The sequence below is a fragment of the Xenopus laevis genome, chromosome 5L, assembly GCF_017654675.1.
Source record: "Xenopus laevis strain J_2021 chromosome 5L, Xenopus_laevis_v10.1, whole genome shotgun sequence".
NCBI lineage: Eukaryota > Metazoa > Chordata > Amphibia > Anura > Pipidae > Xenopus > Xenopus laevis.
Window position 1 is genome coordinate 118,924,347 of NC_054379.1, and position 13,262 is coordinate 118,937,608.

The following is a 13,262-nucleotide window of genomic DNA, read 5'->3' on the forward strand; positions in this document are numbered from 1 at the left end:
TGGGTAGAGGGTACAAAAATTAACATTTGGCTAGGTGAGCTGAATTTGTCCTGGAGGGACATAATTGGAAGAGTTTATCAGAACATCTCTATTAAATAATCGCAGCAGGTGGATGAACATTAACTGAGTTGATATTTGAGTAGGTGGGTGGATGAGATGGGCAGGCAGCACGAGTTCATTCATTGCAGTGAATACAAATAACAGCATTGCATTGTTAGTTAAAAGTAGCTCCCATCACAAGCATACACAGGGGATCCATTGGGAAGAGACCTAGCGGCATGCAACAGAGAATAATAAAGCAGAATACCTGTTACCTGCCTGTATGGTGGGAAAAGAGCCGACTGATATCGGCAGAAGTCTTGGATTTCGGTCAGCTCCTTGATTGGGCTGGACGGAATATTTTGACCCGAATATCGGTCATTGTTAATGCTGAATCGTCAGCTACAGGTAGAATTCTATTGTTTCTACCTGTATATCTGACAATTCAGCTCTACAAGTGTGTGTATTGAAACAAACTATCTTTCTTGTAAAGATCTTTTCCAAAAAAGATCATAATTGTTACGTCTATGGCCACCTTAAATTTAGTAATGTTAACGTACATTTACTAGAAACACTGCGTATGAAATATTATTATTAACATGTATGGTATATAACATGTTATATAACACATGGTATATAACACATACCTGAAATAGAGGTAAATGGCTCATAACTGTATCCCTTTAAAGGAAAAGCTAAATCACTGTGGGGTGCCAGTGATTATTATCACTATCCTCCAGGCTGGACAGGGGTACTTTTTATACGGCCCCATACTACCATCTTGTCGCCTGTCTCAGGGATCCCTTAGAGCTGCTCTGGATTGTGCAAATATGCAGTAGAATAAAATCAAAACTTTACACTAAAAAAGGGAACCTGGAACAGAAAAAAGGATCCTAGAGACCAATTCCGGGGCTTTGTTGCCTTCCCACAAATCCGGGTCTGCTGGAGACAGTAAAAAAGATAGCAATGCTGTGCTTCATGAGAAACATATTGAATATTTTAAATTTGGGTTAAACTTAACAGTTTTACATTTATAACTGAAGTTTTTGTTTTAGCTCATATTAATCAGAGAGGATTTAGATCTTTTAGATAATAAGAGGGATGCATTCAATCAAGAATTTGGTTTTGGATTTTGGAAAGTCCTAGTTACTTCATCTTGATTTCAAGATCATGTCAGACTAACCTTAGCTGAACTTTATAGGGCACATTTAAGAAGGATGCAAATGTCCATTCAACAAAAACTTGCATCCAGAGTATTGCTGTGCTTTACACCTTGCAGCAAAGCACACTGTACTCATGGGGGTAGTGCGAGTGCCAAAGTGGAGCACAAGCTCCCACAGATGCTGAAGGGGAGCAGGGAGCAAAGTGTACATGGGAGCTTGCATTTACACTCTGCTCTGCTGTCAGTACATGAGCTTTTAAATGTAGCTTTAATGCTACTAATCATTTCACTGGCCTGGCTTTATTAATTGTACTGAAAATATAATTGCCACTGCTGCTTTTTTTGAGTATAATTATTATTATTGCTATGGAGGAATATCCTGTAATACACAATAGACAGAGAAACAAATTATTAGATAATTGATGTAAGCTCTTTTGTTTTGATTATTAACAGTTTTCATCCTTATTATAAATCTCAGGGTTTTTGTTTGTATGAAAGAAGAGCCGGTTTCTGGCACAAACTATAACGCTGCATTGTGTCCATCCGTGTGACTGGGTCCATCTGTGTGTCCTGCCTTCAGCAAATCCGACCCTGGGATTCCAGATGTCGCAGATTCTGCCCTTTATAATGCCAGAAAATATATACAGCTAAAAAGCACCATGAAATAATGTCCATATGCTCCTGCTGTAGTTATCAAAAAGAAACCATAAAAAGTTTTTTTCCCCCTTAAATTATTTGGAGTAATGCAGAGTTGTGCTAAAATCTGCTTAATTTTTATAAATCTGCAGTCACTTTGCTCTTATGGAAAATCTCATTTCCTGGTGATCATATGATTTAAAGTGTTTCCTTCCTGTCATAAAAACATTCCGTCAGACTTTGTCTGAAATTGCAGATTGTTTTATAACACTTGTTTTATAGTCACTAAAGATGAATGCTTAGCTCCCAACATTTAAAAAATCGAAAGGGAGCAAAAAAGAAATGCCGCAAAATTCTTTTTGGCCATGCCCATTTTATGGCCACACCCCTAAATACCAAATCCATTTTACAAAATTTTGCAGGTTATGTAAAGTTTAAACACATTTCTGGGGGTTTTAGGCTCAGGTATTATGTGTTAGTACAATTTTGCTGATAAAGGTGTATTGCCTTTTAAGCTGCAAGTATCAGTTCTCTCAAGAGACCTACTTATGTTAAATAGTTACAATTGTACCTTTTATCTTAAATTGTTACAAATATATATCAGTGCAGGTGCCGAGTAGTCTGGGCTCTGTGCCAAAAGCCTGTTAGGGCAGGGGCACACGGGCAGATTCGGGGAGATTTAGTCGCCTGGCAACTAATCGCCTCTACTGCGGGGCCACAGTCTCCCCAAACTGCCTTCTCCCTGCTATAATGAGAAAACGCCAGCGCAATGGCACTCGCGGCACTTAGGTTTCCGAAGTTGCCTCACGAGAAAACTTCATGCAACTTTGGAAATTGAAGCGCCGGGAGTGCATTGGCGCAGATGATTTTTCATTTTAGCAGGGTTGAAGGCAGTTCGGGAGATTGTCGCCCCGCAGAAGAGGCGATTAGCCGCCAGGCGACTAAATCTCCCCGAATCTGCCCCTGGAGATCAAAGACAAATGCAGGAATTTCATTAAGAAACTGATAAACTTGTCCATATATTGCAATATATATTAGCTGGCCAACAACATCAAAGCAGGGGAAATAACACGATTATACAATCCTTTTAAAACATATCAAACACTTCCTTCCTCACTGTTTCTAAATCAGTCTCAAATATAAATGCTCCACTGGTCAAATGAGTGAATTTCAAGGGAAGGAGAGATGTGCCTCCTCCAGTCATTCTGGTTCTGCCAATATGTCGTAGCAACACACATGGGAGAACATGAAGGGCAGACTGAATTTTGTCCAGATCTAGGCCAACCTACTGTGATCCAGTGGGACAGCATGGTAGTCATGGCAGCTGCATCCTGAGGGGCTCCCACATGGAGCAATGTTTTGGTAGTGGACTCACAGGTCTCTGTTCTAAGCTCACACAATACTATAGCAAGAGCAGAACTGGAAAGCAACACTTCCCTGAGCATAGGAATTATTATCCTTTAATGATATAGCACCAACATGTTGCACAAAATTGCAGAAAGTATTATTCATATCAGTCCCTACCCCAGTGCATCTTATAATCTATTCACATTCTATACTACCACATTCACAGATCATGGTGATGGAGCCAAATAACTTTTTAGGATTTTTTTGAGTGTAAAAATGTTTTTTGAGTGTAAATTGAAATAAATTATGCAATATATTATAGGGGTCATTTTCATGGTGTACAAAGTGTATTTTCATACATGATTATTTTACCCAAAGCACAACGTTTTCCCCATCCTTCCTGCATCATTGTGTTTGTGAGGGGGAGCTGCATCTGACACAACTGTGACGGATGTGTCAAAATTTACACACTTGCGTGTGAGCTTTGATGCAGATCGGACACAGTTGCGCTGAAGCGGTAGCTGCAGGATTCCCTTTACAGAAGGAAGGACAAAGGTAGTGGTGTAACTATTGTCGGACAGTTGTGCAAGATGGGCTCCCAGACCCTCCGCTGGACCCCTCCTGGACTGACACCCTTGCACTCTAACCCACTATAGTACCTTGCATTGAATGAAGAGTATTAAAAAATATTTTTTTTGCAATGACCGTGCCAAATTTTGAGCACCTGTGTTAAGTTGCTCAGTCACCCAGAATAAATATAACAAATGTTTTTAATATTGCAGTGAAAAGTTTGCAATATATATTATGGAGAATAGAGAACATAGAGAGAATTTATAGGGGGAACAGAGGGATGAATGAATACTCTCAAACTGTGGGGTTGGACCCTACAATCCTTTTCCCATTTAGACATGAGGTAAGGACAGAGCTCAGCTGCCCTGCCCTGTATTTTATTCTTTAGGGTTCCACACAGGCACAATATTTCAAGCCCCCCTGTGATATATTAAGCAATCATAAATATTGGTTTGTAGGATCCCAGAAATAATAGGTCCTCCTACAGCTGTACCATCTGTACCCCACTGATGGCTTTTTTGGGTACATAGCAGTCACCAATTTCCTGAAACCCCAAGCAGAGATACAGGTATTGGGATACAGCAGCTGGCTTGGGAGTGTCAAAATGGATTTCAGATGGTTGTGCTGTCCAGCAAGTGTTTTAAAACTTGCATTCTTTCACTGGCCGGTGTCTATCCCAACCCCCACACACAAGAAAATATCAGATGCTTTGATCCAACAAAGCTTTTAAATTGCTTGCAGAGATTGAAAAGAAACCATGTGTTTGTTTTCCCTGATCTCCATTTCTTCCTTATTTTGAACTAGTGCAAGGTTCCAGCTACCAGATCAGTGGTTTCAATTAGTGGTTTCCCACAAAAAGATTAAGACATAACTGCCCTGGCAAAGACATTGTGATCACTGTATGAACCCTGGCGGCTTTTTCATCACTGCTGAGGCACAGTGAAAACAGAGTAAGCACAGAGAGATACAGTCCATCACTTCCAGCTACAGAAACAGAATGAAATCAATTTTTTCTCTAGCCTTGAAGTTAATTACAAGCACATATCCTGAAGCCACTGAATAGATCTGTAGCTGCTGTAAATGCTATGATCTAAACCCACAACTTTCTTTTATTTGGTTCTAAGGGCAATAGCACATGTGGTGTTCTGACCTGCTAGGGAAGCCATTCAAGGATCAAAGTGGTATAAGGGGCTTACATGCCAGGTACACATCTTCACCGAGATTGAATCTTATCTGCCACTTTACCATCCAAATTGCCAGTTTGCCAAGATCATGTTGCAAGGGTGCCACATCCTGGATGGAATTAATTGGGCTGCATAGTTCTGTGTCATGCAAACACTGATACATTACTTATACCCTCCCCCAAGTCATTAATGATCAAGTTAAATAAAAGTAGACACAACACGGTATCCTTTGGGACCCACTAAGAACCTTACTCCACTATTACTGGTCACTATTACCCAGGGGTTCAGCTACTTGCACATTTTCTATTCATTCTCTGTTGTTAGAGATCACTAGAATGATGTCTGGCTGGGTTTTCAATAATCTTGTTCCCATTAGCTGTCCTGGCAGTACTCTTGATCCACTCAATAATCCTCCACTGTAAAGACTTGCCCCATATAAAAAATGGCTAGTGTTATGATTACACCCAGGAAATGAAAATATTGCTTGCAATAAATTGGTTAATACCGACACTAGATGGCAGTGTGGATGTGCTAGCTCACTTAAAGGATCACAAAAGGTAGTGTTTACAGAAGACTGGCTATAAAAGAGAGAACTGGGGTTCAAGTGGATTACACATGTGGATAAACATAACACCATGAACTTTCATAATAATGCAATGCCCTGCACGACCCCAGGAACAGCATTTTAAGCTTTTCATCCTAAGATTATACACAAATAACTGGAGCTGTGTTACACATATAGGGCTGTTTGCAAACGTTTTTTTTTTTTACCACTATCACTGTAAATTCTCTGTGTATGACAAGATAATAGTCACATTGTTGCTTTCTTGTGCAGCTATTGTCCTTGGATTGTTTGGGATAATGCAGTAGTTACAGTCTCATTTGGTGCCACATCATGCCTTGCTCCATTGTTTGGCCCAGAGTAGGCCACTCAGTTTTTGTACCATTTAGCTAAACAATATGTTTCTGTTTTTCAAGCAGGGCTTCTTATTAGTAACAATAGTCACCCAATTTTATTCATTGTTTTAAACTGGTGGAATATCTATGTTAAATAACTAGAAACAATCTTTGTGGATCTTTTGCTAAGTGTAAATGTAGACCAATTCATGTATATATACCTGCAGGGAAATGTCTTTGCTGGCAGAGTTTTATTGTATAGCTGTACTTGATATGTGAAAATATAAAGAGCTTCTATGTCTATCACAAACCCTCTGTGCATTTAGGTCAGCTGATGTCAAACTTGTTTTAGTTCAACTGCACTTTAAGGTTCTCTGTTTGGTCAAGCCCCCCCTTTGTAGCTCTAGCCTTTGGCCAGGGCATTCCTTAGTTTATAAATTAATACAACTATGTGGAATTATTGGTCTATCGATAGTTCGTTCATAATTTCAAGCATATATATACAGTGTCGGACTTGCCCACCGGGATACCAGGAAAAGTCCCGGTGGGCCCAGGTGTCAGTGGGCCCTCATGCTGCTAGACATTTGGCCTATTTCCTCATGGCCATTCCCTATTTCAATGAGAACACAGTTGCTAAATAGATGAAATAATAGATTATAGTATGTAAAGAAAAAAGACTAGGAGAATAGAGGTTGTGAGAAGAGAAAGAATAATAGTAGTGAGAGTGTGCCCCTGGTCTAAGATTACTTGTTGGGCCCCTGGTCAAAGGTTTGTGGGTGGGCCCCTGGTGTCCCAGTCCGACACTGTATATATATGCTTGAAATTATGATTGAACTACTACATAGCCTTATAGGACAGCACATACATATTTATCCCAAATCTCACTCTAACTGGCTTTCAGATGCACTAGTAGAGTAAATGCCATGCTCCCCAGTTCTCACTATAACTGACCTTAGGTCTGAGCCAGCCATGCCACTGCTCAAAGCCCTGCCTTTATAGTTTTGGAAAGCATTGATCTAATAGTGCTGTCCAACTCAAGGCCCGCGGGCTGCATGCGGCAAACCCCCCTTGTGTGGCCCCCACCTGAAAGTCTGTCTGTTTACCATTTATAAACTTTAAAATGTGTCACTACAGAGATTAACTGACCCTCAAATTCAGACTATAAAATCCTGCATTGTTCACACGTAACACCCCCCTGTATTGTTCACACTTGTAACACCTCTATTCACACCCTAAAGCCCTGTACTGTTAACACTGCAGGCCCAGACTGAAACTGTCCACATTGTTCACTTGTTCATATAAAGGGACACTACCACTGTGTCACTGTATGTAGTACTTAGAGTGGTCCTGATAGGTTTCCTTGACTCCTGCTCTGTTCTGCCTTCCCAATGCTCCCTGTGTGTGCCATACTCTGCCTGCCCTATGCTCCCTGTGTGTGTCATACTCTGCCTGTCCTATGCAGGGACGGATTTTGAGTGGAAGCGCCCCTAGGCTGCCTGTGGAACATAAGCCTGGTAGGAGTTTGTTCTGGGGGTTTGTTAGCTTTTGAAAATTGTTGTTAGGGGCCCCCAAGGTGTTTACTCATGTGCTGGGGGGTACTGTGTTATCCACAGGGGAGGATGAGGCATATGGATTTAAGGGTATGTCTTAATTTGACAACTTTTTTCCACATGAGTGATAAGTGATATCCCTGCACTGAGCACCAACCATTTGGTTTTTTGGTGTACTACCACAATTAATGTGGACATGGTCTTGTGGTTGTGATAACCCAATGCTGGGTGTTGTGGAACTGGAAGAATGCACACAGAGATGCCAGACTGCAGTGAAGAAAACAGCTTTATTCCTGGCTGCTCTCTCCAAACTGTTTGCTCCCCCTTCACTTCCCCTTCCTGTGTCCATAACCTTTCTCATTACTCCACCCAGTGCTAAGCTGCTAAAGCATATTAAACTGAACATTTAACATCACAGGAATGGATGGAACAACATTAAAAGTGGTAATATGTGGTTTATGGAGGGTGCGATGTAAAAAAGGGAGTGGTTAACACTGACTTCCATTATCGACCCTCCACCATTTAGGCCAGAAAAATTTTGGCCCTCGTTACCACAGAAGTTGGACAGCACTGGTCTAAGTTATGCCCCAGTTTGCTTTAATCTTTTTTAAGAGGTTAATGACACAATAGAAACACTATGGGAGGTGGTAAGCTCATCAGGCCTGAATTTCCTGCACATGCGCCACGCGGTCATAGCACCTGCCCACCTACATCCATGCGCATACCTCCGGGGGGGGGGAGGGCATGCGCGTAAGCACTGGGGAGCTGTATTCCCCTAAAATTTTGCTGCCCTTGGCCCAGGCCTTCGCCACAAATCCAGGCCTGGATCTCCTTTCTCGTAGCTCGAAATCTTTAATGTAACTGGACTGGAGGGGCTGCTTCCAACACAGGGGCCCCCCAGTCACGACCTCCTCCAGGTCCCTCGATGCCGCAACCCCCCTCTGGGCTTCCCGCACTGCCACAACCCCCTTCCTGGCACCCCACACTGCTGCATGTACCTGTTCTCTCAGTCGGGTCTGGGAGGGGGCAGATCAGGAGGCAGCGTGAGCAGCGGTGCAGGCAGCGGATGGGTGCAGGACTGGGTCGGCTGGGCCCACAAGGCCTGGGGCCCACTGGGTTTTTGCCCGGTGTACCGCCAGTCCAGTCCATCCTTGCTGTACAATGTTGTGTACATAAGCGATATATAGATGTAGCGATATATAGATAAAAACATACATACATACAAGGAAGGTGATGACCAACCATCTTTGGACAATGACATTTTAGGGAAGGCTAAAAATGCTAGCTAATCTGCTATGGCCTTCCTTAATGCTAGAAGAAACATAAAAGAAAAATAATTATACAACAATCTCTAAATATCTCCATTAAACAAATGCAAGGAAAAATAAATAAATACAACTATGGTGGCCATTTAAGATCTGCTCAGTGGTCGAGTTATACTTTGTTTTGGAGGGATAGGGGCAATAGAAAAGGAGGAGGATGTGTCTGTTTGTTAAGCAGGATCTAAAAGGTAATATAAAGGAAAAAGTGATGACTGAAAATGAAGAAGTTGAAGCCGTATGGGTTGAGTGTCTTACAGAATGTAGAGAGTCCTACAAATTAATTGTAGGGGTATGCTCTAGACCTTTCTTCAAGTCATTAGAGAAAGCTAACTTCTGTTGCAAATAGTATAAGTTGCTAGTTTGGGGCAAGTAATGATATTGGGGAATTTTATTTACCCAGATATTGAGTACTGCCAGGACAACAAATGGGAACAAGTTGATAAACATGTCTCATGACAATTTTATGAGCAGTCAACCAGAAATCAAGCCATACCGGTTCTTGTGATCTCTAAAGACCACCTTATGTGGCTCAATTCAGAAGTAAGAAAGATAATATGAGAGAAGAGATAAGCATTTAAAATTAATTAGAAGTGAAAGAAACTGCATTAAATAAATATAAACACTATAATAAATGTTACAGCAATCCTGTAGGCAAAGACAGAAAATGAGAAGTGGATTGTGGCAGAGGCTAGGACTAACCCCAAAACATTTTTTTAAGTATAATAATGAGTGTGGCTTCATTAAATAATGGTATTAAAAATGGTAATAATGTGGTTATTAAAGATACAGAAAAGGCAAATGTGCTTTTCTTCAATGTATATAATTAAGGAATCAAAGTTTCCAGACCCACCAGATAGGGGCACTGATGACTCATCTCAGTTTAGTCAGTGGTTGATGCAGGATATTTTACATATTCAAAATGGCAAAATAGACTAATAGAGCTTAGCTCAGTTTTAGACTGGCCTCTATTTCTGATTTTGTCAGATTTGCTTTTTGGTGGTATGGTAACTATGGATTGGAGGAAAGCTGATGTAATTTCTATCATGATTATGACCTTAGACTGGCAATCATAGGCCTGTAAGTTGGTGGCCAAAATATTTGAAGATTTGTCAAAGGATCACATTTAGAATTATGTTCTGGAGAATGGCATTATGAGCAGTGATCATGGATTTATGAAGGATAGGTCGTCAGACAAATTTGATTTCTGCCTCAATCAGTTTGGTGGATACAACAGATTCAAGCAGGCTTCAAGAATGGGTTAGATGGCTTTTTAGCACGTGAGACAATACAGGGTTATTGAAAATAGCTCTTAGTACCATTGTCATTTTGGAGTCAGAAAGGAATTTCCCCCTTTGAGGCAAAGTGGAGAGGCTTCAGATTGGGTTTTTTGCTTTCCACTGGATCAACTAGCATTTGGACACGTTTTATACAGACATGTAAGGGTGAACTCCACGTGTGTCTTTTTCCACCTAAATTACTATGATACTATGTACTTCAAATGACCTACCATTTGGTCTTTAGTACTTGCACAGACTAGCCTACCATACTATTATTATCCTTTTTTATATATCTGCAGCATATTGTGCAGCAATTTACAGAGAGAATATATCATTCACCTCTGTCCCTGTCCCAATAGTGTGAAAATGATAATTAGTAAGACTGTCAACCTAGCAACCTAATCGCCGCATACTTATTAACTTATTTTTACTTAAGTAGAGAGTAAGAGTTCGAGGTTTCACCATGAGACAAAGGCTGAAATATTTAAAATTCCATTTTTTGGGGACTAATGTATTTTGAGGCTACGCTGGAAGCTGTTGCAAGCAAGAAATTAATTTATTAATTATTATTTATAAAATCATTTATTAAAAAATTAAGTTAATTTAAGATAGACAGAACCACTTCTATAAATAGCACAATCTTTACAATGATTTGAATATGGTTTAACTGTATATTCCTTTAAGCAGTCACGTGTGCTGTGATCAGATGCTTTAGAAATAATTTCTCAACGTTTGTTTTAAAGACTTCCAAATGATTTGAAATGTGAATAGTTAGTTGATGTTCTTTGTGAAAATGTGTTTTATCTACTGTGTGGGCACATATTCAAGGACATTGAGAATATTAGCTGAGGCGTACATGTTGCTCCTTCTGTATCTGTGACCTTGGACACTTTTGGTTTAATGCATGATGTTAGATTTGTTGCATTACTAAGATATAACGTGATTGGATACACATATGAACATATGTGAAATCTAAATTGCCCCTATTTTAACCCAAATGTACAGACATGTTCATCCCACACAATCCCTGATACTACAAGAACAAAGTATTCTGTAAGACTATAAAATCCATGAGATAAAACTGCCTATAATATGGTATGTGCCTTGGTCTCTTGGTCAGAATAAATACTCAGCACAATGACCAATTGCTAGAGGGAGTAGCCACAATGTCACCACTGGTGTACAGTTAGGCCTGGCCATTAGCTCTGAATTCATTCAAAAATCTTAACAAATATTTAATAAAATAATAAAAGTACTTTTATTAAAGGAAACTTGTTAGAGATCTTTTTTTAAGACCTGGACAACTTGCAAAGTGCCAAAAAGAGCACACTTTGTATTTGTACATTTCCCCATAAGTCGTGCCATAAGGACAGCTCTTTGTCAGAGTATAGAGACCTGTGGCTAGCCCTATGAGTACAGTGCAGCTTGCATTTGGTAGCATCTGTATTCATGAGGGATGGGCAGGATGAGGCACATATGTGTCCCCCCTCGCAGAGCCAACACTGAAATCTGCTGGATTTTTTATCTTCCACAAAGTGCAGAGCACAGCCTGACCAGGGAAGAAGTCATCCCTGAAAGAGCACTAAGGGACATACTCTAGTACTCCTTAGTACTCTTGCACTTCTCCCCTGGGTATAAGTTAATGACCCCTGTGGTATAGTAAATAACTTGACCTTTATATGAAAACAGTTGGACTGCACTGATATAATGGGCAGCATAATGATAAATGAATCCTCCGCAGTTTGATAGATTGATATTGTTACGCTAAGGTTTTTAAATAGTGTAGTCCAAAATAGTTTTTTGGGGTTTTTAAAATATTTTTTATAGGGTTTTTAGTGTACAAATGCAACTGCATATCAATAAATGATGGGAGGAAGCAGGGAAGGGACAATGCATATAGCTAAGATGGAAAGCCATATATACATAGACATATGTATTTGCTAAAAAGATCTAAATGAGAAGAGGTACGAGGGGTACCTTAAACAGTATGTATCACACATTTGTATCAGTAAGCTCCCCCCATACATACACGAGCAGAGGTTGAGTCTGTGCAGGTACCTTTTATTATAATACTAACACACACTCTTGAGGGTTCATAAAACAGAAGCTAAGAAGCACTATACATTTTCAAGAAATTAGGTTGCATTGTTTATTACTTACAGTAATACTACCCATATTCTGAAATATAGAAATTAGGACTGGTACCAGAGAAGAGAAGAGAACAACCTGTTCATTAATGAAAGTGTGGACTCTTGAAAAAAATATAGAAATTAGGGATTTATAGCCAATCATGCTGGAACTGTTGCTCTACATCTCCCAAGAGCACCAACACCCTTGTGTAGCAGTGAGAGGGATGCTGGGAGATCTAGTTCAACAACAGCACCTTAGTTTGGACATCCCTTATATATTATACTTCTAGCAGGAAACCTAAAAGCAGCAATAGAATAAACTGATTAAACAGAATATTTCTGACTTTTGGGGCCCTATGAGATACTCATCACTCATCATATTTTCCAGCAAATACTACAAGCTGCATTTCCCCAGCTACAATCGGGAGTCAAAAAATAGTGTCTTGATGTACAGTACCAGTCTTTGGACAGTATTGTACATGGGCAATTGAGTGAATCACAAGCATTTGTAATGTAGCAAATATCAGCAACAAAGTCACAGGGGCTCATTCCTCTTTGCCCTGCCAGCCGTTGAGTTGCATGATGAAGTACAGCTATCGCATAACAGCAGCAAGCTAAATCCATATGTTCTATGCTTGGCAACCAAGTGCCTTGATTTTGGTCACTGCTTGATTTTGTAACATGTGATACTGACACCTTCCTATGAATTATAGGAATTATGGCAATGTCACTAACAAAAAAAGTTGTTTTTTTGTCACATTACCCCCCATCCTTTTTCATATCACAGAAAAGGAAAACATCATTGTCTCATACAAAATTATTTCCAAACTGACATTAAAGGGATACTGTCATGGGAAAAAACATTTTTTTCAAAATGAATCAATTAATAGTGCTGCTCCAGCAGAATTCTACACTGAAATCCATTTCTCAAAAGATCAAACAGATTTTTTATATTCAATTTTGAAATCTGAAATGGGGCTAGACATATTGTCAATTTCCCAGCTGCCCCAAGTCATGTGACTTATGCTCTGATAAACTTCAATTACTCTTTACTGCTGTACTGCAAGTTGGAGTGATATCACCCCCTCCCTTCCCCCCCCCAGCAGCCAAACAAAAGAGCAATGGGAAGGTAACCAGATAACAGCTCCC